The 25,530-nt window shown below is 40.6% G+C and overlaps 1 protein-coding gene across 1 annotated transcript in view; it reads left to right on the top strand.

Moving 5' to 3' along the window:
• Positions 1 to 25,530, top strand: part of CHRM3 (cholinergic receptor muscarinic 3) — a 515,691-nt gene that overhangs the window by 230,497 nt on the left and 259,664 nt on the right. The window contains exon 3 of the mRNA XM_032608221.1: positions 3,533 to 3,585. The gene's annotated coding sequence lies outside the window, so the exon portion shown is untranslated. The remainder of the gene's footprint in view (positions 1 to 3,532; positions 3,586 to 25,530) is intronic.

The raw sequence follows: 25,530 nt of genomic DNA on the forward strand, positions 1-25,530 counted from the left end.
GAGAGATATGTATTTGCTTATTTTCAGTTATGTGAATCTCAATATGTAGGCATGTTGGGACACTCTTAATTGGAAATTAGACAAGTGTGTCCTGGATATTTATTAATTTTAATGATAAAACCCATATAACAAAGACATATTGAGCAACTACTAGGTGCAAGACACTTAGTAAGTTACTGTGAAAAGACCGGCACGTGCTTAGTGGAATTCACTGAGCACTTGCCCTTTAAGTCGTTAGATTCGATAAGGAATCTATGGTGAAAGATGAATTCTAGGCTCACGGGCATGCCCCGTATGGCAGAAAACGTCTATTTGTTAGATAGAGAGGAGAGACAGAAATCAGTATTAAAGAGGCCTCCATATTGGTTTTTGGTAGACTTCCTTGATTATACTTTCTTTATTTTAGACTTTTATGGATTGCATTTTTTGGCAACAAGGTTGATTTTCCTTGTTTGATGACTTACCCATCACTTCCTCTGGTAGGAATGGGTGTTTTAATACACCGTTGAATTTTCTCCTGAAGTTCCCATTGTAGAGATACTGTTTCCTGAGGAGATGCTTGTATCTAAAAGGAGCAGGGCAATGAGTGGAAAGAGAAGACAGACAGCCTGGATTCAAGTGACCTCTGCTCACTCACACCCTCAGCCTCAGTTTCCCCACGCATAAAGTGAATGGCTCTCATGAAAGAATGGCTCCAGCCACTTCCTTCCTTAGGACACACTTCTCAGACTGGGGCCCCCAAGGGAGGAGCAATCTGAGAGGCCTCGCTTGAGTCAGGTGCCCGCCTTTTGCCAAAAGGAGGAGAGGATCCCTTGATTGATAGTTCCAGTGCTGGGAGCAGTAGTAGAGGGAGAGGCTCTGGGCATGGGGGGGATGAGTGGTTTTGAGCCAGGAAAGTGGCTGATGTTCCCTGAGATACTGCTTCTCCAGCTGTGAAGGACCAATGACTTTTTTTTCTTTTCTTTTTTCCCAATCCTTTGCAGGTTGATACTTTTTTTAAAAAAAGACATGTAAAATAAAACTCTATCTTTAAATTATTAATCAAACATTTCTCTACCTCTGGGCTTATCCTGTCACAGACTCTCAGAGGAGTTCCTTGCATCCTTGCTGAGGAAATCCCCCTGCACATGCCCCTAGGATCCCTCTACTTCTTACCTCGCAGCCTCTTCTCATCCTCCTGTCATCTGACTTACCCTTCACCTCTCTAGAAACTGCAAAGTCCTCCTTTGAAAAATCCAGTAATATCTTATCAGGTCTCATCCTCAAGTTCTCCTGTAGCACTTACTGTTCCTTCCAGACGGATGCTGTGTCCTCAAGGACATCCCTCACAAGAATACACTTCCCTCCTCCTCTCATGGAACTTGGTGCCTTTTTCCTTCTCTGGATCAACCTTCTAAGAGAGATGCTCTTCTAAGATTCTGGCCCAAATGTCTGGCTCTGTACTCTTTAAAATGTGAATATCAGTGTCCAAAGAGGGGTTAGGGGATTTTCTTTAAGATTTGATTATATCCCAAGATATCTGCAAACAATGTATTTGACAAGGGACTGAAATCCAAAATATATTTTAAAAACTTATACAACTGAATGTCAAAAAAAGAACACCAACAACCCGATTAAAAAATGGACAGAAGCGGTCTTCCCTGGTGGTGCAGTGGTTGAGAGTCCGCCTGCCGATGCAGGGGATACGGGTTCGTGCCCCGGTCCGGGAGGATACCACGTGCCGCGGAGCGGCTGGGCCCGTGAGCCATGGCCGCTGGGCCTGCGCGTCCGGAGCCTGTGGTCCGCGGCGGGAGAGGCCACAACAGTGAGAGGCCCGCGTACCGCAAAAAATAAAATAAAACAAAATTTCAAAATGGACAGAAGACCTGCAGATACAGTTTTCCAAAGAAGGTATACAGGTGGCCAACAGGCATATGAAAAGATTCTCAACACCACTACTCATAAGGTAAAAGCAAATCAAAACTACAGTGAGATACCACCTCACACCTGTCAGAATGACTGTTATCAAAAAGACAAGGGGCTTCCCTGGTGGCGCAGTGGTTGAGAGTCTGCCTGCCGATGCAGGGGACATGGGTTCGTGCCCCGGTTCGGGAAGATCCCACATGCCGCGGAGCGGCTGGGTCCGTGAGCCATGGCCGCTGAGCCTACGTGTCTGGGGCCTGTGCTCCGCAACGGGAGAGGCCACAACAGTGAGAGGCCTGCGTACCGCAAAAAAAAAAAAAAAAAAAAAAAAGACAAGAAAAACAAGTGTTGGCGAGGATGTGGAGAAAAGGGAGCCCCTCGTACACTGTTGGTGGGAATGTAAATTGGTGCAGCCACTATGGAAAACAGTATGGAGGTTCCTCAAAAAAGTAAAAGTAGAACTACCATATGATTCAGCAATTCTACTTCTGGGTTTTTATATGGAGAAAACAAAAACACTAATTTGAAAAGATATATGCACCCCTGTGTTCATTGCAGCATTATTTACAATAACCAAGATATGGCAGCAACTGATGTGTGTATTGATAAACGAATGGATAAAAAGGTGGCATTCTGGAATATTACTCAGCCATAAAAAAGAATAAAATCCTGCCGTTTGTGACAACATAGGTGTACCTAGAAGATACTACGCTAAGTGAAATAAGCCAGAGAGAATAAAACAAATACTGTATGATTTCACTTATATGCAAAATGTAAAAACCAAATGGACAAAATAAAACACAAACAGACTCATAGATACAGAGAACAAACTGGTGGTTGCAAGAGGGGAGAGGGATGGGGGAACAGGTGAAATAAGTGAAGGGGATTAAGAGGAACAAACTTCCAATTGTAAAATAAGTCAGAATGATGTAATGTACAGCATGGGGAATATGGTCAGTGTATTGTAACAACTTTGTATGGTGACAGATGGTCTCTAGATTTATTGCGGTGATCATTTCATAATGTGTACAAATGTCAAATCACTGTGTTGCACACCTGAAACTAATCTAATATTGTATGTCAATTATAATTCAATTTATTACAGATTTGATCCTATCTCTGTGTGAGAATTGAACCAATCATAAGATAACGGTGTGTGTATACTTCCAGTAGTGTCTGGGAGAAGATAGTGGACTGGAACTTCTAAGGGTCATTCCTGTGACTTCTCTTTGAAAGTCGACAGCACTAAGTCATTTACTGAAAAAGGAAGGCACCGTCACTAACATGTAAAATTAAGGGATGAGCAACTTTTTTTTTTTTCTCTTCTTCTTACTTTATGTCCTTTCACTGTGACTGGAGCTTTGGCAGGTATGAGGAGTGGAACTACAAAGAGCCTTTCATCCGAAGTCAATAGATGTGTTTCTTTTGCCAATAACAGGTGCCCTAACTCTCTGACCACCTGTGTCCTCACAGTTATGAGAGGCGGTTGGGCACCATGATCTTTGAAGTCACTTTCTAGAAAATTCTGTGATGTTCTTACATTTTTAGAAATCATTGTGTGTAACCTAGTGACTTTCCCTTTTCCAGGGTCCTGGCTTAGTGTAAACCCTATTTTCTTGTTCTCTTCTAGCACCTGTTTTCTGATTAGAGACGAAATACATGACATTCAGAACTTCCACTAAGGTACTGTAAGGTAAGATCTTTTTTTGAGTTGAGTTCTTTGCTTTAAAAAGGGGGCTGATGGCTTGATCTGTGAGCAGAGGTTAATGAAGAATAGGAATTTCTAGGTTGGTGTCTTTCAGTACAATTTATAATTGTTACTGTGTGCATCTTATATAAATAAGTCATGCTCAACTTTCTGTGTCTCAGTAAAGGTACTTTTTTTTTTTACTAATTTGTTCATCAGATTCAAAATTACAATGAAGGAGTTTGTTGAAATATGAAATAAGTTGATTTTATTTCAGAAACGTATTGTATCTTAACTGTAGTAATGTGAGGGCTTTTTAAATAGTGGAAAATGTTTGACGTTTTAGCAAATATAGGACCTTATAGCTTGTCTAATTCATAGCTTAAATATTATCTTTTGGTTATTTATATCACCTTATTTGGAATCCTGTACAAAATCCGATCGTAAGTATGAAGAAAGAGCAACATTGTGAAAAAGCTCAATCCTTTTTAAATGTTATTGTTCATAATACTTTTTCTATTCAGCAGACAGTGCAGATAGCCTACCCAATATACATTCTCCCCTATTCCTTTCTTAAAAATTCCTGGAGTTTTGAAGGACAATAAGACTTCCCAGACTCCTTTGCTGCAGCCACATGACCCATTTCTGGCTCATGAGTTCTGAGTGATGGGCCCTGGGGAGGGTTTCCCTTCCTGAATTAATTCCCTTCCTGAAATAAAAGAGCAGAGCTTCAAGAGGAGAATATTTTTGGAACATTTTCCTTTGTTATTGCCCCATCTTTCTACCTGAAAAGTAGTTCTGAAATTTGTAGCTGCAGGGTCTTAATTTATGAAAGTGACTGAGTGATGACACAGAGAAGTCAGTGTCACTGGAAGAAGAATTTATTACTTGCATTTCCCGAGAGAAGGGGGCACTCCATGAAAGGCCATCTGAGGAAGACCAGGTCTGGTCAAGGGGCAGAAAACAGAAATGAGGAGAAAGTCTAGGTCAGTGTCTTTCTTGGGAGTTTCCTCAGGAAAGGAGAGGCAGGGCAGGGTAAACAGATTAGGACTGGCCAGTTAGAATAATGTCGGTGGGCCCTGGGCTGCAAGGGTGGTCTCTGGTTGCCTGGTACTTGGCAGGGTGTTGATTTAGGCAGGGGAAATATTGACTTGGTGTGTGAGTTAGATAAGAAGGTGGATGGGTCTATACACTCAGGATTGTTTGGTTTCCATGCGAAAGATGTGCTCCAGGCCAAACCCTTTGCTATTTCTAAGAACTGGCTAGTCTTGGGACGGACAGTTTCTCCCTGGTCAGCAACTTTTAAGATGTCAAAACATCACAAAATACAGAAAATAAAAAAACATGATTAATACAAAGCACAGCCCCCATCTTGTAATCGCAAGGACAAAAGCCACAACCAGGGATATTGGAGCAGAAAGGTAAAAGGAGCTTGACACCTTGATGACACTCTTAAGCTCTAGTGAAGCTACCATTACATTTCCTGTTGTAGGAGACAAATAAATCCCTTACACAAGCTTGTTAGGTCTTCTGATACTCGGAGCCAAATGCAGACTTAGCTGATTCTAGCGTTCATATCTGGTCATGATGCTACATGTATTTCTATACCTTATATAGTCTTCACAGTAGTGCCATCCGGGTAAGTATTATGATCCCCATTTTACAGTGAGGAAACTGATGTTTTGAGATGTAACAACTTTGTCCTATGATAGTAAGTGTCAAAGGCAAGGTTTGAACTTGGACCTGTCAGGTGCCCTTCCCGGTACTCTGCTACGTCAGTGCTGGTCCTGGCATTATGATGCCAGGAGCCTGTACTGTTGTTGTGGCATCATCAGTGCACTAATCCTTTGCATGTCCTTCGATAATACAGAAATTCCACTAGATTATCCATTTATAAAACTAAGTGAACTGGGGCTATTCCATATTTTTTAATAAAAGGAAAGAGGGGCTTCCCTGGTGGCGCAGTGGTTGAGAGTCCGCCTGCCGATGCAGGGGACACGGGTTCGTGCCCCGGTCCGGGAAGATCCCACATGCCACGGAGCGGCTGGGCCCGTGAGCCATGGCCGCTGAGCCTGCGCGTCCGGAGCCTGTGCTCCGCAACGGGAGAGGCCACAACAGTGAGAGGCCCGCGTATCGCAAAAAAAAAAAAAAGGAAAGAGAAAACTCTGGTTTGGGGGAATCAGGATGAATTGAAATTGCCTATGAAAGCAGGTGAAAGAAGTACTAATTCCAAGTTTTTTATTTTGCTTTTTGTTCTTTTGAAATAAAAGTTTAGGACTAATGGTCTAAATATGGCCACCAAAACTAAGCTTTTAAGCTACAGTCCTAATATTAAATACTTTCCTTCTATCAGTGTCTATTACTTCACTCAGTAGGCTCAGAAAAAAATGCAGGAAAAAGATAAATTACATAATAAAATTCCTTTCCAAAGAAAGACATGCAAGATATTGAATAAGGTACTGAGCTGAGTCGGGGGAGGAGGTGCTGGATAATGGAAAAGTCCCTGGGCTGGAAACTAGGAGATGGGAAATCAGGTGACAGCCAGCTCTTTGGAGGCTCAAAAAAGCTCCTTCACCTCTCTGGACCTTTGCTCTTTGTTTGTAAATGGAGGGTGTATGATATTCTGATATTCTCTTAATATAAAATAATAACTTACCTTGTTGGATGTCCATTGCTAATGCAGGGAAATGCTGTGTCTACTAAAGTCAACTTTTTTCTTTTTGGCCATTAAACTAAAGAGTTATCAGTTATTTTCCTTTTGCTGTCCTTTATTTCAAATACATCCTGAAATTCTTAATTTCTTTCTGTATCTTCTGTTACAACCCTGCTCCAAGTCATCATTCTCTCTTGCCGGGACAACTGTGTAAGCTTCCTGGTGGTCTCCTGGCTTCTATTCTTGCCACACCAAAATCCCTTCTGTGTGCAAGACCAGTGTCTGGGGAAACTAAATCAGAGCTTGTTATTCTCCTGAGACCTGCTCAAAACCCTTCAACTCCTTTCTCTGCATTTAGAGTAGAACCCAAACACATGACCACATCTTACCTATCTGATACAATCAGGCTTCTGCTTGTGCCTTTTCTCCCTGCTTCCTCAACACCAGTGTCCCTGTCTTTCATTCTGTTCCTTTGTGTTCTTGTCTCCCTAGGGCCCTGGCACGGCAGTCCCCTGGCTTGCAGGGCTCTGTCCCTGAAGTTTCCCATTGAGATCTCAGCTGCAAATCTTCCCTAACCACTGTCTCTAAATGAGCACTATTCCAAGTTTAATTCCATTTAAAAACTAGAAGTTTTAGGGACTTCCCGGGTGGTCCAGTGGCTGAGACTCTGTGCTTGCAGTGCAGCAGACCCGGGTTCGATCCCTGGTCAGGGAACTAGACCCCTCATGCTGCAACAAAGATCCCGTGTGCTGCAACTAAGACCCGACGCAGCCAAAAAAATAAATAAAGTAAGTATTAAAAAAAAAAAAAAACTTAGAAGTTTTATTTTTAAGGCATATTAAAATACCCCCATATAGGGGCTTCCCTGGTGGCACAGTGGTCGAGAGTCCGCCTGCCGATGCAGGGGACACGGGTTCGTGCCCTGGTCCCGGAAGATCCCACATGCCGTGAAGCGGCTGGGCCCATGAGCCATGGCCGCTGAGCCTGCGCGTCCGGAGCCTGTGCTCCGCAACGGGAGAGGCCACGACAGTGAGAGGCCCGCATACCGCAAAAAAAAAAAAAAAAAAAAAAATACCCCCATATGGAAAAAGTACTTATTTGTATAGCTTAAGGGATTTAAGCAAGACATGAAGAATTCTGACATGTGTTTATGGTTTGTTGTATGGTCTAAGCTCCTTGAGGGCAGGGCCTCTCTGGTCTCTTTTCCTCACTGCCTGAACCGCAATACCTATAAAGATGCCTGTTCCCTGCAAGAAGCTTAGTAAATATTTACTGAATGAATGAATGTAGAGTCAAAAAATGCCTTAGGCAGAATATCCCAAAAGAAATTAAACAGTGCTTATAGATGTCCCCGATGGGTTTATTGCTCTAGACTGGAAAGAAAGAAAGAAAAAAAAAAAAAGATGAAAAAACAAATTCTGAGAACAGGGACAGACAACAGTGCACACAGAAAATAGCAGTAAATCCTTGGGAGGGACCACTTTTGGTATTGGCACTAGTGGCATTTCTGATCTATGGTGATGGGTGACAGAGCTCAGTGCTTTGGATCTTACATAGATTTATTAGTTAAGCCTGGCACATAGTTGATTGGAAATGTTTGTTGAATGAAGGCCCAAAAGAATGAAATAATAAATTATCGAACTACTAAGAGCAAAGCTGCCTTTTTTTCCAGTGGCCAACATAATATTCCCATGATGCCAATATTTAGTCCCTGTTAGTAACAGACATTCCAAATACAGTGAGTGTGAAAAATTTTCCATGAAACTGAGTTCAGTTACTGTGCTAGGCTTCTCCCTTAGAGAGCTTCAGAGTTAATTCCATCTTCCAAGTCAGTTGTCACAGGGACGATCCAGGATGGCACACCATGCAAATGTATTAAAATGCTGATGGGAAAACGGAAGCTCGAAAAATGTCTTATCTGTCAATTAAATGATGTAGGCTCGTGGTTAGATTACAGTAATTCGGGGGGTTTTTGTTTTCTGCCAGTTGAGATTTGACAGCTGTTTATAAAATATTTACGTTCTGATTTCAGTCACATTGACAGCACTTTTGGATCTTTGGAAGATGATAATTATATGTTAGGAAAATGTTTTAAAAAGTTTGAAGCTGATCTGTTGAGGGGGAAAATCTGTTTTTAAAATTGTACAAAGGAAGGAAATCCACTTTATAAAAGGATATACTTCTAATAAAAGTCAGAAATAATAGGCATTTGTGACCTGAAGACACACTGCATGTGATGGGAAGGAGTATCCTTCTCCACTCTGCCTATTTTGGGTCCCTTAGCTTTTCTTAACTCTGTCTAGCTGGGTATAAGCTTCTCACCTTTTTTCACTTAATTATGTATGTGTGATATTTGTGTGGTAGTTATTTGGGTAAATTAGATAGGATTTGGGGGCATCCATATGGAATTTCGTGAAAAAAAATTTCAATGCATATACTTTGTATTAAAAGAAGAGAAAATAACGAAACAGAAACAGACTCATTGATGCAGAGAACAGACTTGTGGTTGCCGAGGGCGAGGGCGGGTGGGGAAGAGATGGATTGGGAGTCTGGGATTAGCAGATGTAAACTATTATATATGGGATGGATAAGCAACTGTATAGCACAGGGAACTATATGCACTATCCTGTGATAAACCATAATGGAAAAGAATATGAAAAAGAATGTGTATATATGTATCACTGAATCACTTTGCTGTACAGCAGAAATTAACACAACATTGTAAATCAACTATACTTCAATAAAATAAGTTTTAAAAAAAGAAGAAGAGAAAAGAAAAAGTATCGGGAAGAAAACTAAGTATTGAATATCCAAATAAAATGTTTTCAAATGTTTTAATGAAAAGCGTAAATTCACAAATAACTTTTTCTTATGAGGTATTATGTTAGAAACGCTGACTTGTAATTTCCAATCAGTGGTCTGTCCAAAGTCTTGATACCTGCTGTTTGTGGGATGCTTTGTAAGAACAAGGAGATGATAAAAAGTTTAAAACCTATTTTATAGCCATTCAGAAGTTTCCTGGAATTGAAATTATACCTAGAGAATTTGATGACTATTACTTTCTTTCATTGACAACTGTAATGTTGAAATTTCTTAGAATAAGGCAAGTGATTCTGGAATCCAGCCTAACATGTTAGTATCAAATATTTAAAATTTTTGTAGAAAGCATATATTCTTTTGTAGCCATCACCCTGCCCATAGCTTGGACCCCACTAGATGTGTATATCAGCTCTAAATGGACAGAAGTGGGCTCAACCCTGTCTAAAGGGACCAGGAGCAAAAGTATAATTGGAGGCCCTGGACCCGCCCTCCTTCCCACCCCTGGCGCTTTCCCGCTCCTCCAGGGCCTTATGTGGACACTCAGCCTGGAAGTCCAGCCCACCCCTCCCCACTGTGTCACAGCTGTCTCTTGACCACCTGCTGGGTCCTGGATGCAAGGGAGGATGTATCTTGTGAAAACAACACTGTATACCCTAGAAATGAGGAGACTTGGGCCTGTGGGCAAGGGATTCTGGGGACCTGAGTATGAAGCCTGGTCTAAAAGGAGCCCAGCTCCCCTTGGGCATGTCCCTTGGAAAGGGTGAGGGCCAGAGCGGGTCCTCTGATGCAGTGCTTCTCAAATGCAAATGAGTGTACAGTCACCTGTGCAAATACAGATTCTGATTCATAAGGGCTAATGTGGGCCTCCGCTTTTGCATTTCTGCGGTGCACCCAGCTGCTGCCGTCAGTGACTGCGCTCGGAGAAGCAAGACTGTAATGCACAAACCGTGGCAGGAGTCCCTTGGCTGGGTCTCCGGGAGGTACTGGACAGAAGTACCAGCTTTAGGTAAAGACAAAGATGTGGGCCTGCCATGGAGAGCTGTTCTCTCCAGGAACCCCCAGCCCGGATCCTGTCCACCTGGTCCTCCTCCCTGTTCTGCCCCAGACCCCTTGGCAACCTGTCCCTCCACTCCCTCCATCTGCTTACAGCACCTAGTCCCTGAGGGGCGGCAGCTCACTCTCTGTCTGGACACTGAACTTGCCGTCCGGGTGACAGAGCCCACCTTCTCTGTGCTCAGAGCATCTCGGAGGAGCAGCAGGCACTGGGAATCCCCATTGTCCTTGCAGCCTGCGAGACCTGAGGCTCAGCACAGACCCGGCTCAGCCACACCTGCCTCTAAGGATTGGGCCCCATGCCCAAAACCTGCTGGCCACACGGGGGTCTCAGGGCATCAGTGTGAATCTTACACACCAGGGTACTGCTGCCTAACACGTAGAATGCCCCACAATTAGGCTTAAGAAGGCACTGTAAGTGAAGGTAGTAAATCTAATAGTTCTCTAGCAAGATTTTAATACATTACACGGAAATAGATGAAAAAGCAAATTCATTTTCAGAAATGACCCAAGTGAAAGCAATCCATTTTTTAAAAAAATACTTAGGGGCTTCCCTGGTGGCACAGTGGTTGAGGTCCACCTGCCGATGCAGGGGACATGGGTTCGTGCCCCGGTCCGGGAAGATCCCACATGCCACAGGGCGGCTGGGCCCGTGAGCCATGGCCGCTGAGCCTGCGCGTCCGGAGCCTGTGCTCCACAATGGGAGAGGCCACAACAGTGAGAGGCCCATGTACCACACACAAAAAAAAAAACAAAACAAAAACTTAAATTCTCAGTGGAACATTTGAACTAAAAGGAAAAGAAAATCCAGATCAGGAACAAAATAAAGCAGAAAGTCACAGATGGTATTTTTAAATAAAAGGAGCATTTGTTTGTTATGCAATACACAAAAGAAATAAAATGCAAAAAAAATCAAAATAAGTTGATCAGATGATCAAAATATATCACAGAGTAGCATTTAAGACACAGAACAAAGAACCCACAAAAATAGTATCAGAATATGAAAATAAAATAAATCTTAGGGGATAACTAAAAATTATAACGAGAGTAGCTGTAGAAAACTAAGAGTGATAGGTAAAGTAATAGAGATGATTTATTTCATAAAAATCCAAATTTGGAGTTCGTAGATGATACTTTTTAACTAAAAGAAGGTTTTAGACACAGTTTCATAACATGGATAAATTAAATTACATTCTAAGAGAAATGAGGAAGCTCATAGGCTTACAGTGAAAATCACAGAAAAGAATGTGAAAATGAGAGGCACAAGCTTCACAGGAAACAACATGCAGCATGCATGCAGGTATAAGAAGAAATAAATCCAAAGCACATATAAGAATGCCTTGAAAAAAAAAAGATCTCATAATGTGATAAAAGGCAAAAGCTGTGGAAGTGCTGTGTTTACATTGCAGCATATTATAGGGGGAAAAAAGAAAATTCAATTTACACAGTTTCTTATTATTCTGAGATTGCAAATTCTGTCCAGTTTCCTTTCAGCAAAACACTTATTCAATTCTTGCTGTATGTTCCTGAGGTGAAATTTCAGACGATCTGTGCTAACGCTTTAATACACAGCTTCTCTCTTGAAGAGCTTGCAGTCCAGTTTTGATGACAAGGTGCACACATTTTTTAGTAAGTGTTAAAATATAAGACCAGATTTAAATAACGTGACCAAGTTGTTTAAATACCAAACAGATTATGACCCCATAGTTGTCATGGATTGTATGTTTAGCATGTTTATATGCTTGATACTTTTCACAGTGATAAACATATATAACTTTTGGAAAATGTTCATGATGTGTTGATGACCTGCCAAGGTAGGATAAAAGATAACATTTTTATGTGGCTTCAAGGGCATGGAGACCCCTCTATAAGAAGAGGGTGACATATTATGAGGTTTCAGGAAAAGTAGGGCTTATAGAGGCAGAAAAAAAAACCAACCCAGTAGGCATTGCAAAGGATCACAGGTATAGGGTAGAATGTTACAGCCTCAGGACTTGGCTTGTGTGGAGGAGGGATGGCGCTCTAAGAACAGGGCAAAGTGGGTGACACCAAAAGGAGAATAATTATATTTCTAAAGGAGCTTGGAATTTCATTTGAAAATAACAGAATACACTGAAAGAGTAGGAGCAGGGGAATAACATGAGGAAAATTAACTGGGCAACATTCTGTGGAAATAGATTGAAAGCGGGAAAATACATTGATAACATTTTCAGGAAAAAGGAGATTCGAGACAAAAGAGGAAACTTCCAGCAGGAGGAAAGAATAGCCTCAAAAGACAGCATGAGGCAGTCTGGCCCTGAGTCCTTCCTACATCCGTTCTGTGTTTGCTGCCTCTTGGGTCTTCACACTTTCTGGTTCTTTGGAAGAGTTGCCTCTCATATGTAAATGGAAAATGGGCTCAAGTCGCAAAGAAAAAGCAAACAACACCCCTGCCTAGGTTTTCTTTTGATTTCTGTGTCTCCCTCCTTCTCTTTCTCCCGTCTTCCATGACCCTGTTCTTTCCTTCAGTTTCCTCATGTTCCCAGAACTCCTCAAACAGCTGCAGTTTGGCCTCTGATTCCACCCCTTCCCTGGAACGGCAGTTGCCAAAATGAGAAAGATCCCCTGGTTGATAAACCCCAAGAATTTTTGAGTCCTAACTTTCTTGACTGCTCTACAAAATTTGTTACCAATGACCTTTCTGAAATTCCCTCTTTCCTTGTATTCCAAGGAACTTTCCCCTGCTTGAATCTCCTGGCACTCTTTTCCCCTCATTGTCTTTCTCTCTTTCTCCCTCCCTCTTTTCCTTCCTTTCTGTTTCTTTCTTCTGTCTATTGCTTAAGTACAAATCCCCTTCCCTGCCCCTGCCAGAATTCTGTTCAGAATTCTTTTCTGCCTAATTCACTTAACTTCCAGGCTTAAGCTATGACCTTTAGCCCAGTGACTCAGATCTCTGCCCCCAGCCTAGACATCTTTCCCTAGTCCACTTCTGTGCATCCAGCTGGACCACTGTAGCTGGACTTTCACCCCAGACCCCCAATCACAATGGCGGAACTGAACTGCTCTGTTCCTCTTGCCCCTCCCCACTTCTCCATATCTCTGTCCTAGCCTTCTGTGCATCATACAGGAGCAACCCAGAAACTGAATACATCCCTTTACCTTTCTGAAATGAAAGTCTCATTATCATTCAACTTGAGCCTCTTCCTAGCTGTCTGACCTTCAGCATTACTTAACTTCTGTGTCTCTCTGTTTTCTTATTTATAAAATGGAAAAAAAATAATAGCACTTGCCTCACAGGAGTGTTGTGAAGATAATAAATGGCACATTGTAAGCTCTCAGTAAATATTAACTATTTTATTGTTTGAAGTAAGCAGACTCCCCTTGACTTGAAAAAAACAAAACTAGTTTTCTTAGTGTGTGATTTGGTTTTTGCCTAATTCTTGAGCTTTGTTTCCCACCATTTCCTAACTTCCACCCTGATTTCTTTCTTTTTTGTGTGTGTGGTACGCGGGCCTCTCACTGTTGTGGCCTCTCCCGTTGCGGAGCAACAGGCTCCGGACGCGCAGGCTCAGCGGCCATGGCTCACGGTCGCAGCCGCTCCGCGGCATGTGGGATCCTCCCGGACCGGGGCACGAACCCGCGTCCCCTGCATCGGCAGGCGGACTCTCAACCACTGTGCCACCAGGGAAGCCCTGGAATGAGGTTTTATATTGAGAAGTGACATTAATTACCACATTATATCAGAGCATCTGAACAAGTACACTAAAATAGTTACAAATAAGCTAAATTTATTTAATTAAATTACTGGGTTTTGTAGCATCATGCACATAATATAAAAATAGTGTAATAAAATATATATACATTATGTTTTGATTTCCAAATGGAACAAAGGATCACGAGGGCAAACCTAACATAGTGAGTGCCTGGTGTACCGTAGCAGCCGGACAGTGATGGGTGGATAAATGGATGAATAAATCCCACATTTGCAACTCCTGTGACTTACATTGGACCTCTCCATCTTAGAGAAAAATAGCTAACACATTCTATTTGTTTCTTTACAAAAAAGTGCAATACAAAGTGATGCTTAATGATGGAAATCTAGATAATTAGGGACTTTTATATGAGTTGCTGTGTCACGTCAAAGAGCAAAGCAGGGCATTATGAAATACATGTAAGGTAAGTGTAGATAGGATTGTGTTCCAGACAAAATGATACCATTAAGTATCATCTGAAATAATGTCTTTTGTGTTTCAAGATGAAAATATTCTTATGAGAAAACAAGGGAGGGAAGAGTTAAAGCTGGAAGCAATGGAGCATAGCACAAGGAACAGTGAGGGGCATTCAGAGAAGCTTGAACGGTAGGCTTGGCTAAGGCAGTCAGGATCCTCTCTCCTTCCCTCTTTCCCTGCCCCCAGCTAGTCCCCAGAATTGGAACATCAGTGACTTGAGTTGCTCACTCTAGCACTGTCTCAGGGGAGTATAAAGAAACTGGTACTTAAAGCGTGGTCTCTGGACCATCAGCCTCAGCATCATCTGGGAACTTCTTGCAAATGCAGAGTCTTAGCCCCCCGTCAGCCCTACTGGATCGGAATCTGCAGTTAACAAGTTCTGCAGGTGATTCACATTAAATCACAGATTAAAATTTGAAAAGTATTGGCATAGAGATGAGAAGTGTGGGCTTTAATGCAAATTGATCTGGATTCAAATCCCCATGCCACCATGGGCAAGCTAATTTTCCGATTTTGTTTCATCATCTGTACTCTGTAGTTATAGGTACCTCATAAATACTATTATGTAAGGTAAATGAGATCGTTCCATGTAAAGTGTTTATGTAGTGCCTTGGATGTTTAGTAAGCATCCAGTAAATCTTAGGTGTTTTTCATTATTTCCCTTCTGCTGAGCAAAGGAAATAATAGTGAGGAAGATGACTTCTCACTGTGACCTTTCCCTCTGCTTCCTCCATCTTATACTTAGCACACACTTGCAGATAGATCTCATAATCTTTCTGAGTTTACTTCTGCCACTGGAAGTTTTTTCCTGTTTACATTACTATGGACAAGTCACTTAACCTCTCTGAGCCTTGTTTTTCTCCTCAATATTATGGGATGGTCACATCATCCCATCTCACAGACTTGTAAAAATTGAGTGAAGTGGTTCATAAGATAGCATTTCATTCATTGTGGAAACTAACACAACAGATTTCACAGAAGAATCATCTGAAGATGAGAGGGTAAATAACATAAGATGGTAAATTAGATCATTTATAATAATGACGGCATCAGTGACTGATACGGCCATTCCCCCTTCGATAGGGAGAGAGAAGGTGGGCTCTGGTTGCCTATGGGGAGGAGAGGAAATTGGTTCCCTCTTCAGAGACAGAGGCCTCTGCATGTAGATCCCAGAAAGTCTATCGTTGAAAAATGATCTAGACTTAAAAGGGATAAGCGTTTTGCTCTTTACCTACATAGCAGCAGAAAATGAGACACATATACTTAAAGAGTAAGACAAAATTAAACAAGTAGGCATCGAGGAAAGTTTCTAAGGAGGAATTAGAGGAAGGACTGCATCTGGTTGTATGTCAGCAGGGCTTCGGAGACAGAAGGTGTTTATGGTTGGCCTTGGGGGAGAGAGACTCCTGAGAGGGAGTTGCAGTGCAGTCTTCTTGGAGGGAGTAGCATGAGGAAAAACAGAGCCAGAAAAGCCTGAAGCACATAAAGGAAGGATTAAAAAAAAAAAAAAAAATCTACTTTGGAAACTCCAGATTACAGCGGGGTGGAAAGAAAAAATGAATGGTACGGGTAGGTGTGGGTCAGATTTTGAAGGACCTTGTTTGCTCAATTCCTAATTTCTCGTTGATGGCTAGTCATTTATTATTTTGGAGGTGGGAATTGTCACGACCAGGGACGTGTCTCAGAACATTTATCTGGCATCCAAGTGGGAGTTGCTTTAAATCAGGAATGAGTAGGGAGACTAACTCAGCAGATATTTTGTGGCCCAGGAAAAGTAATAAGACCCTGAGCTGAATTTGTAACACTGGGAATGGAAAGGAAAGAACAGTTTGCAACAAATGCCTTTCTAACAGGTTTAAGTTGACTCTTTCATGTCAGCAAGAAACCTCAATGTTAGAGGAAAATAAAAATGATTCACCTCATAGTGGGTGTCGTTCTTGCCAAGTTCCATCTCTCGGTATATTTTTTAACGTTAGTGTGAGTAGATGTGCAGATACACTAGTTACTTATTCTATTTTTACGTCCCTGTGCAGGCAAAGAGAAAAGGGAAGAATTCTATTCATGTGTCATACTCTGAGACTTATGGTAGTTTGCTAATAATAAGTTCTATTGTCTTGGTCTCAAAAGGCATTCAGGGGCTGAACCAAGTATAGTAGGGTCTCCCAGACCCCACTGATTACACAGCTGCAAAATTTGTAGCCTAAATGTCAAGCTGCCCTAGTATTTTTGCAGGCCAAAACACCAAGCAAAGTCAAGTCAAATTGTTTCTTGTTTTTCTTGAAAATTTGCAGGATCTAACAATAGAGGTCAAGTCTGGCTCAGAAACTTTAGTCCCTTCTTTAACCTCCTGGATTGTTGGCTGAGCCTGGTTTTTTCCATCTGTTGAATGAGGGACAGTCATACTTTCATCTATTCCTGCCTTTCTAAGAAAGGCTTTTTGAGCTCCTTGGTTTCAAGATATTTTCGTAGAGTTGAAAATTAAATATACTTCAGATGTCCTCCCACACGTGGCTCTAGGCCAGTTTCACCCTTGGTGTAATTCTTTAGACTGAGGATTATCTGCGTTCATCTCACTTTACTCTCAGAGTTTGGTGCCTACCTGCCTTCTCATCTCTATAGTTCATTAACCTGCAAATCAGGCATGATATTAGTGTCATCTTGAAACATCTTCTCTGTATAAACAGTGTTTCTAAAGGCTTCCCGAGTAATATGAAATGAAATAGTCGACTTGATGCCATCCCTTTTTTTGTAAATATAAATATTAAGAAAATGTAAAGAAAAAAAACTGACATATATATAAGTATTGGGATTATAAGTGATTTTTAAAATTTTTAATTATTTCTTCTTTTCAACTTCTCCATAATGAACAAATATTACTTACATGAGTTAAAAAAAATATTACTAAAGTACCTTTTTCTAGCTTTAGTCATCATACTTCATTTTTATAACTTCTGTGTTTTATTTCTAAAAGACATATCCTTGAAATGTTTTGATGATTGTGTGCATCAAAGAGTTATTTGTTTCTATAGCAATGGTTCTCAAATTTTAGGATTTCAAAATAGCTTAGGAGGCCAAGAGAGAATTATGAATTTGGGGTTTTGAAAATGGGGATCACTTAAAGCAAACTAAGCTTTGCTGACAACATTTTTAAGGGAAGGATATTATAATACTATGCTTTTTATACAATATACTTTTTATAATAGAAAGGATTTAGTCTAAGAATAAAAAAGGACCTTTCACGAGAAAGGCCATAGGTATATTTGCAGCAACGTTTATGCATGATATATTTATATATGTATATACTATTTCAGCTTCATTAAACTTCTATTTAATGACATATACTGAATAAATTATTTTGGAAACAGCCATTTTACAGTGGAACATGACGAGGAGCTGGAATACCTAAAACGTCTCAGTGTTCTCTCTGTAATTTTATTGCCATTATAAAATTACCCAGCTCTACACAGGATATTGAGAAAATGGAAACAATAGTCTTTAATACTATTGCACTCAATTTGGAATGTTTCCAGTAAATCGAGAGAAACCAAGGTAGAACACCGCCCTGCCAAAATTTTTCCACTGCAGAACCTGGTATTAAGGATTGAGCTGACTGGCTAACAAGGTGGGCTCAGCAGTTATGGGCCCTGATGATTCAACACACAAAGGTCAGAAGCTTATGTGAACTATTCATCAAGATTGCTACCAGAATAGGTGTTTGAGACTCCCTTTTCTTCTTTAATTCCCTATTACACTATGATACTTTTTTCTCGATCGGAAATCTATATTAGGTACTAAATCTCATGATAACACCAATTTTTAACTCCCGTTTGATTCTGTGATTTGAAGTTTGGACAGGTAAGTCACTGGACCTCAGAAAATGTTCACAGTGGTAGGCTGCCTTTTAAAATAAAGCAAAACCTCATGAAAAATCTCATCTGTCTCCACTGCCCTTGGTTGCTTTGTGGGCTTCATATGTCCTTTAAATAACTAACATATTCTTCCTCCTACATTCCTTGGAGAGAAATGGCAAGGTTTATCTTCTTACTCTGACAGCTTTGTTGTTACATCCTTGGTGAAAAATTGAGGGCAATGGAGTATATTTTATTGGGGTTATCTTAAGTGGTCTAGTATGTGCCTCTTTCTTAATTTCAATTTGCAGTTATTAATATGCTCTGTTTATGGGTCTCTCTAATAAGGAAAAGTTCCCAGATTACGAGTTAAATATCTAAAAGAGCTGAGACCATCTATTGAGGTCTACTCTTTTATTCTGATGAGTGATTCTCTTTGGATTTCAAACAGTGAGATGAGTGTATTGTTATCAAATAAATCTGTAGCTTTACCACGGGCTTCCTCTGTGTGATTCACTATACAGTTCTAACGTCATTTGTACTGATTTACAAATAGGTTTTATTTCTCATACTAACTAGTAGATTGAATGTGGGTCTTGTGTTGGAAGGCATCCCGAGGCTTCCTTGGGCTCGACCAGAAGGAATGTCAAGATTGATTCATGATTTCTATAAAACGACAAGAGCAACAAGTTGCAGCCTGAGCGCCAGAGGGTTGCCACCCCTAATTTGAGATAACATGTTTAAGCTGTACTCTGTAACATTTATTTATGTTGTTCTCCAAGATCTTTCCATAAATCCAGACTTTCAATTTCAGTATGTTTGCTTAGAATGCCTGGTATGCCTGGTATATTAGGATCCAATGCATAATAATAATTGTTTGATTAATGGATATGAAAATTATCAAATTTTGGCACCTAGAAGTTGCCAAGTTGTAAAAAGTATCTGTGCATCCTCTTGGCTTCTTCAAAATAATTTTACTGATTTTGATTTTCAGTAAGTTCACTTATTCCATATCCACTGTGTGAAAACACTAGTCCAGTCAAAGTTCTTTATTCTCCATGGCTGTTTTTCCCTCTGCTCCAGGTTTTCATACCTGCACAGGTATGAGTGTCTTTATCTTCTGTTTCAAACTGTCTGCTTTTGTGCCTGTCCTCTGCTCCTTATGTCTCTGGGGAGAAGGGGCTTTTCCCCTTCACCTCTAAGTAAGCCTCTGCTCTGCCATTATCCTCTGTCCCTCCTGAGCTCTTGTAGCTCAGCTCAGTTGTTCCCAAGGTTTCTAATAACTGACCTGTTGTCCTCTTGTCTGGAGCCTTCCCCTCTCCATAAAAGATGTACTCGTCTCTGCTATTTCAGTATAAGCTGCACTTCATCTTGCTCTCTCTGTCTCTCACCTCCAGCTTTCATCCCCTTTTTCCCCTCTGACAGGTGCCTCTCTAGCCTCCAGACCTTCTTTCTCCTAAGAAGCTTGATTTGATGATGGAAATGTTCTACATCTGTGTAGTTCGGTGAAGTAGCCACTAGGCTCTTGGGGTTACTGAACACTTGAAATGTAACTAGCGTGACTTGAAGAAATTATTTTTTTCTTTGCATTTAATTTAAATTTCAACCATTCCCATATGGAAAATGGCTACAATAGTAGGCAATGGGTCAACCTTCTCACCCACAGAACACCGAGAATTATTTGAATCTATCTTCTCAGTTCTCCAAGGATAACCGGTACTATTCCAAGATACGTAGAAGAGAAGTTAAGTCCTTACATACAGTAGATGCTTGACAGCATTAGAACTTTCTGCTTTCTGCTTAGGTAACTGAAGTCTTTCTTCCCTGCCCATTGAAAGAGGAAGTTTAAATATCTGTCCTTTGCGAATATGACAGAAAATATCTGTCACCAGCATGTCTAAAAGGCAGTCAACGTACGTTTCTCATTCACACCTCCTAACTCTCTACTTTAATCAAATTGATCACTGCCCTCCAAATGCTCCTTTTACTTCTACTGCTCAGCCCAGTATTATGCTATATCCTCAACCACTTATATCCTTCTTCCTCTCTCCACTTACCAAACTATATACTTTCTTCAAGGCTCACATCTTGGCTTTTCTCAGAAGCTTGCACAGACCAAATTAAGCCTATGAAAAGTGGAATCCTCCAGTCTTTAAAAAATATTTATCTGTTGAAGTTTTACTACATTCTAGGCAAAGAGAAGAGTGGTTAATAATAATAGATTAATATTGGCTGAAATCTTAAGTGCCAGACCCTCTTCTTAGCTCTATGTGCATGATTCATTTACTTCTCATAGTACACAGTGTGATAGATATTAATATCATATAAATTTTACACGTGAGGAAACGGAGGCATCCAAAAGTACCATGCTCAGTCTCCTGGTCAGTAATTGACAGTAAGGTCCTGCTCTTACAGAGTTTCTATCAGGGGACTTGCCAGTTCTTCATGTTCCTCAACAGTACTAATGGATTTCTAGTTCTGTTCTGTTTTACCCTTTGGTTACTAAGCATCTCACAGATGTAGACCTTTCCTTCCCAGTAACAGTCTAAACTCCTAATATAGGGACCAAGCTGTTTGTTCCTTTGTGTCCAGCAAGAACTTAACATCACATTTTAGGCAATAGTTTCCACACTACAGATATGACCCACTCGTAGGTTCTGAAATCAGTTTGCTGTTTGCCTACTTCACAGCCAGACTATTTTAATGAGATGGAACGCAGTAATATCAAACTGTGGTACATCCATACAACAGAATATTATACAGCAATGAAGAGAATGAGCTGTCGAACACATGGAGGAACCTCAAATTCATAGTGCTATGTGGAAGAAGCCAGTGAAAAAGCTCTGTGCTGTGGGATTCCGATGATATGACTTTCTGGAAACAGTAAGACTATGGAGACAGTAAAAAGATCAGCGGTTGCCAAGGGTTGAGGGAGAGGGAAGGAGTGAGTGATGAATAGATAGAGCCTGGGGGGCGGGGGCGGTTTAGGGCAGTGAAACGCTTCTGTAGAACTGTAGAATACTGTCATGGTGAACACATGCCATTATACATTGTCAAAACCCATTGAATGTACAACACAAAGAGTGAACCCTAATGTACACTATGGACTTTAGTTAATAAAGATGTATAAATATGTGTTTATTAATTGTAACAAATGTACCACAAGAATGCAAGATGTTAACTATAAGGAAAACGGAGGCTGGGGGGAGTGATGAGAGAGATATATGGAATTCTCTGTGGTTTCTGTTTCAGTTTTTCTTCAATCCTAAAACTACCCTAAAGAATAAAGTTTATTAATGAAACAAAGTGGAACAAAATATCTAAGCACACCGTGCACTGTGAGAATAAATATTGCTACAGGAAACGTTTGTTGCAGTTTTAGGATCCTCATTTTGTGTACACAGGTACATGGGTACACTTGGTTGCAATGTAAAAAAATACGTATCTGATTGCCGCGTAAGAAGTCCAAAAAAGGTTGAAGGTCACTGTTTCAGAGATTATTGTAAATACAAAACAGCTATTTTCCAGCTGATTGAAAACCATCTTAGAATTCTGGTAATGATTGTAAGCTTGCCTCACGTAAGTAGGAACAGTCTTTCATCCAGACTTTAGTAGGTATGAAATATCACCGGCGTAATGTATCCGTTTTCTAAAATGATTATACATGATAGTTATAGGATGCTATATGAAAGCCTTTAACCATGTGATATAACAGAATTAACCCAAAAGGTATAGATGACAAAATGGCTCTGTCTGAACATTTTTCAGCCTTCCTGACTGGATGTGGTAGCTACCTATTCAGGTTTTAGTAAGATACTGGGAGTATCTTGATTTTTTTTTAAGTTGAGGTATAGTTGATTTACAATGTTGTATTAGTTTCTGGTGTACAGCAGAGTTATTCAGATATATATGTGTGTGTGTGTGTGTGTGTGTGTGTTCTTTTACAGATTCTTTCCCATTATAGCTTATTACAAGATATTGAAAGTTGTTCCCTGTGCTCTACAGTCGGACCTTGTTGTTTATCTATTTTGTGTGTAGTAGTTCTGCTAATCCCAAATTCCTAATTTATCCCTTCCCCCCTTTCCCCTTTGGTAGCCATAAATTTGTTTTCTATGTTTGTGAGTCTGTTTCTGTTTTGTACATAAGTTCATTTGTATCGTATTTTAGATTTCATACATAAGTGATACCATATATTTGTCTTTCTGTTGTCTGACTTACTTCACTTAGTGTGATAATCTCTAGGTCCACCTGTGTTGCTGCAAATGGCATGATTTCATTCATTTTTATGGCTGAGTAACAGTCCATTATATATACGTGGTATGTGTGTGTGTGTGTATATATATATATATTTATATATATATATATGCCACATCTTCTTTATCTGTTCATCTGTTGATGGACACTTTGGTTGCTTCCATGCCTTGGCTATTGTGAATAGTTCTGCTATGAGCATTGGGGTGCATGTATCTTTTCAAATTAGAGTTTTCTCTGGATACATGCCCAGGAATTGGATTGCAGGATCATATGGTAACTCTATTTTCAGTTTTTTTAAGGAACCTCCATACTGTTTTCCTTAGCGGCTGCACCAATTTACATTCCCACCGACAGTGTAGGATGGTTCTCGTTTCTCCACACCTTCTCCAGCATTTATTATTTGCAGATCTTTTGATGATGGCAATTCTGACTGGTGTGAGGTGATACCTCATTGTAGTTTTGATTTGCATTTCTCTAATAATTAGCAATGTTGAGCATCTTTTCATGTGCCTACTGGCCATCTGTATGCCTTTGGAAAAATTTCTGTTTTGATCTTCTGCCCATTTTTTGATTGGGTTGTTTGTTTTTGTTGTTATTGAGCTGTATGAGCTGTTTGTGTATTTTGGAAGTTAAGCCCTTGCCGGTTGCATCGTTTGCAAATCTTTTCTCCCAGTCTGTACGTTGTCTTTTCTTGATTTTTCTTTTCAATACAGCAGAACTGGTTTATAGCCTCAAAACAATATCAGGCCTAGTTTTTAGGAAATATCTGAAGTAACCCATGAGCATAGAGACTGTATTTATTTGGTTCCTACTGTTGTCCCCTAAGCTTGCTCAGAATAGGTGCCCAATAAATAGAAGTCGATTTTAGACTGACTAAAGTTAGCAGTTTTATGCAATTGTTAAAAAAAGGATAGGAGTGTTTATTTGGTGATTTTGTTTTTGTTACAGGTTGGTTGGTTTTCATCTTTCTTTTCTTTCTTTTGGGGTTTTTTGGTGTTCTTTCATTTTTTCTAAATATCTCACATGGATTCCCATGTCTGAGAAACAGGAGGTGTTAGTTTGGGAGCCAATGCGGTCCTGGTGCTGGGGCAGCTCTGAGTTGGAGCTGAGAGGGGCTGCTGTCCTGTCTGCTCTGCTTCCTCAAGCTTTTCAATCTCACCTCTTTTGTTCCTTCTTTTTCTTATCCCCTCTTTCAATACAGATGACCCTGAGAGCTTTGACTTTTATCTCAGCAAACTTACAAGAATATCAGAAGAATGAACACAATGAATTTTAATTTTGTCAACAGTTTGCTAAACTCCCAGACCCCATTTACTTCACATTTCTTTTTCTTACTTTTCTTTACCTTGCTGCCCATCCCAAGAGAGTGAAACATGAATGCTTCCCTGTTGCAAATATACTGGAAGGTGATCTCATCACATATCAGTGCTATAATGGCCAATGGAATGGAATCATAGGAGAAAGGAAGAATGGTAAATTCTTCCTTTAAAGTGGTAAATTAATTTCTCGTTTATGGCCTAATTATCTTTAGTCCAATTTATACTCTTAAGGAGGAATAAATAAAACCAAAGTCGTTCATATTAGGTTTCCAACGCAGTAACAAGCTAGTCTTATATCTGGGACAGGAGTTGACCAATGCCAGTTTACTCTTATATTTCGTACACTGTCAATCAAAATACATTTATTTTGCAGTCTGTTAATTATAGTCAGTCCTTACCAGTAGAAGACTCTTTCAGTATTCCTTTGGAGACTTTTTGTAAAAATACAGATCCTTGTGCCCAGTCTCTGGCCTCTAGAATTAGAATCTCTGGAGATGTACCAGAAATCTTTCCCTCTAAAGAAGTCTCTGGGGAATTTCGATGAGTTCATCAGCTTAGGGAACCAGTGGGATAAAATCTTGGTACAATCTTGGATGGTAAGTGAAAGTCAATTACACATCAGAACAATTTTCTAATATATATACATGAAACACATAAAAAATAACAGTGTTATGTTTCTTCTTAGTCATGAAACCAAGTTTCACAAATGTGATACTCAGATTTATCCTCTGGGTCTTGCCTGTGGTCCCCATGAAGTATTGAAAGCTACCAAAATCCTAATGTCATCTCCACTTAAAAACTACTTTTATGACGTCAGAAAGCAATAGATAAGCATTCAGTTATCTAAGAACCCTCTTTGTCTGTAAATACTTAAGACTCCTTTCTTTTCAAGCATAAAACAGTATCTTCACTTAAATTGTTCTATTCAGTCCAGCTCTATTAGGTCATGTATAGAGCCAGGGAAGAAAAATAGCTGTTACTCCATGTTTGGTTTATCACTGATTCAGTGGTATCAAAAGCGTTTTTCAAATTCCTCCTTGTGTGTGGCCCCGTTCTTTGTGCCCTACACAAAGTGAAAGTTGCAAGCACGCTGGTCTTGCTTCCTTTGAACTAATGGGGCCTTCTATATATATCCAAAATACTTTCCAAACATTTTCATTTTTTATTCTGTGACATAGAGAACACAATTACCCTTGTTCCTTTGGTGGAGGGACCTGTACCATGTAGAAAGTTTATTTTGTTCGCCACACCTTATTTTTTTAATTTTTTAAATTTTTGGCTGCATTGGGTATTCATTGCTGCGCTTGTGCTTTCTCTAGTTGCGGCGAGCAGGGGCTACTCTTCGTTGCAGTGTGCGGGCTTCTCATTGCGGTGGCTTCTCTTGTTGCGGAGCGTGGGCTGTAGGCACGCGGGCTCAGTAGTTGTGGCTCATGGGCTCTAGAGCACAGGCTCAGTCGTTGTGGCGCACGGGCTTAGTTGCTCTGCGGCATGTGGGATCTTCCCGGACCAGGGCTCGAACCTGTGTCCCCTGCATTGGCAGGCGGATTCTTAACCACTGCGCCACCAGGGAAGCACGACCACACCTCTTATCTTCAGAATCTTGCCTTGTGAATTCTGGGCTCTTTTTCTTCCTCAGTCTCCTGCGGAGACTGTGCTGCGAGTTCCCTTCAGGCCACACCAGGCATCTTGTCCAGACCCCTCATTGCCACCCGCTCTGATGCTCCGGCCTCTCTCACCCCTTCCTCTGGACTTGCCCCGTCACCCTCCTTGAAGCCCTCCTCTTCTC

This window comes from Phocoena sinus, chromosome 16 (assembly GCF_008692025.1).
Source record: "Phocoena sinus isolate mPhoSin1 chromosome 16, mPhoSin1.pri, whole genome shotgun sequence".
Taxonomy (NCBI): domain Eukaryota; kingdom Metazoa; phylum Chordata; class Mammalia; order Artiodactyla; family Phocoenidae; genus Phocoena; species Phocoena sinus.